This window comes from Lipotes vexillifer, unplaced genomic scaffold (genome assembly GCF_000442215.2).
Source record: "Lipotes vexillifer unplaced genomic scaffold, Lipotes_vexillifer_v1.1 scaffold1347, whole genome shotgun sequence".
In the NCBI taxonomy this organism is placed as follows: Eukaryota; Metazoa; Chordata; class Mammalia; order Artiodactyla; family Lipotidae; genus Lipotes; species Lipotes vexillifer.
This window is the reverse complement of record NW_006796201.1, coordinates 358926-361295: the sequence shown is the minus strand read 5'-3', so window position 1 is coordinate 361295 and position 2370 is coordinate 358926. Positions and strand designations below refer to the sequence as shown.

At 52.1% G+C, this 2370-nt stretch overlaps 1 pseudogene; it reads left to right on the top strand.

The window, feature by feature from the left end:
- Window positions 1–1510: 1510 nt before the first annotated feature.
- On the top strand, window positions 1511–2114 carry LOC103080543 (alkylated DNA repair protein alkB homolog 1 pseudogene; annotated as a pseudogene).
- Window positions 2115–2370: the final 256 nt, after the last annotated feature.

Genomic DNA, 2370 nt, shown 5'->3' with positions numbered 1-2370 from the left:
GATGGACAGATGTTGGATGTTGGATGGATGGAAGGATGGATGGATGGATGACTGGATAAAAGGACAGATGAATGGATACATGAACAAATGGAAAATAAAGGAATAATGAATGGATGGACAGACAGAAGGATGAATGGATGAACAGATGAGTGAATGAACAAAGAGATAAATGGATGGGTAGATAAAAGACCAGCAGACATTCCCACAGAGGATGGAAAAACTTACCAGTTTTCTTATTTAACAGAGGTGGGAAAGCCAAGTCAGGGCCTCAGATGCACTCTTGCTGGAAATGCCCCACCTTGCAGTTGGCAGGAATGTGGGAGTCCTCGCTGCCCTCTGCAGGTTGCCCATGGGTTCTGGGACCAGGGAAGAAGGCAGAAGTGGCCAACCATGACCCCTGGTGGTCACCATGGGAATGACCACCCCAGCACCTGACTTGGCGGCCCTGGCGGTGCCCAGCCAGCTGAGGAGCCCACCTTCACCTTGACCCCAGCTGCTGACCTTCTGGCCCTTAGGCTGAGGCTCCCATGTAAATGTTCTTAGACACAGCTCACATCACCAGTGGTGTGAGAGGCGCTGGACCCGGTGTTCACACTCTGAAGGGCCTACTCCTGACTAAGTCCTGTTAGAAATCACCTAGAGAGAGCTGCTGAGGACATCCGTGAACAGGTGACTAATAACAGCCCACATTTAAGCACTGCTCATCACGCTGGGCGGTGGGCCAGGCCACTCACACCTTTCTCTCCCTGATCCCTCACAGCAGCCCCGGAAATAGCAACTAGGACGGCCCCCATTTTATAGGTGAGAAAACTAAGTCTCAGAGAGGCCTCAAGAGGATTGCCAAGGTCTGCGGTGAGTGAGTGGCAGAGCCAGGATTTGAACCCAGACTGTCTCTGATTCCCTCCCATGCTGGCTCCCTGCCTCCCTGCCAAACCCTGCCAGGACAATAATCATGGCTGACTTCCTGAGCATCCCGGGTGGGTCCCCAAGGGCGCGCACAGACACACACACACACACACACACACACACACACACAGCCCCTACTCCTGGCTGGGTCCCCAAGGGCACACAGACACACACACAGACACACACACACACACACACAGACACACACACACAGCCCCTGCCACTAGAGGACTCATCATCCAGTGGGGTTGCTCCCATCCCTCCACTGTTCTGATAAGGAAGCAGAGACTGATTTGAATCCCACCTCTGGCACCAAGTAGCTGTGTGACCTTGGGCAAGTCACTTAACCTTTTTGTGCTTCAGTTGCCTCATGGGTGTAACAAGCATGATAATAATCAAACTTACCTCACAGAGTTCTTGGGAAAATTAAGTGAGCTAATATATGTAGGGAGCATTGGGTACATAGTAAGGGCTCCCTCTTACCATTATTAGGGAGAAAATGGGGCTCAGAGAAGGAAAAGCCTGAAAACTCACAGGTGTAGCAATTCCACACTTACTTTCATTGTTTTTCAACAACAGGATGGAGATGAGGCCAGGCAGCAAGATGGGGAAGGTGGCAGTGGCCGTGGGCGCTGTGGCGATGCTGGCAGCGGAGGCTGGGGAGGACGCCTTTCCGAAGCTTTTCCGCTTCTGCCGGCAGAGCGGCCCCAGCACCGCAGACCTGGGAGGGGTCACTGACTTCTTGGCGGCCCAAGCAGCCCAAGGCATGGGGCCTGGTGCCCCCAGGGTAGTCAAATCTCAGCTAAATGTGTCCCCAGCCACTGACCACAATGCATACAGAGCAGGACTTCAGCTGGCCAGCAAGTGGCGAGCCTACGGACTGCAAGCCTATCCCGGATTTATTTTTATCCCAAACCCTTCCTCCCAGGTCACCAGCGGCATTAGGTGAAGCAGTGCCTTCAGTTATCTTCCCGGAAACCCAACGTATGTGACCTGGACAAACATGTGACTAAGAAGAGACCCAAGATCTGTGGGAACAGAGCAAAGAGCTTCTAAGGTACAAAGAAGTGAATAAATGGAGACCTTGAAGTTTATTAGAGAAACTGCACTGGGTGACCCTAGGCTACCATTGTAACTGGGACAGTAAGAAATGCTCTGCAGATCACTACACACCTGCCCCTGCTGACCTGACTTCCCTCTCAGAGTAAGTGGACACTGCCTGTGGATTTCAGGGTTTCCAAGCTGAAGCGGGTATCCTGAATTACTACCGATTAGACTCCATGCTGGGAACCCATGTAGATAAATCTGAACTAGAGCACTCCAAACCCCTGCTGTCATTCAGCTTTGGACAGTCTGCCATCTTTCTCCTGGGTGGCCTCAAAAGAGATGAAGCCTCCATCCCCATGTTTATGCACAGCGGTGACATCATGGTAATGTCAGGTCTCAGCTGCCTGTTGAACCATG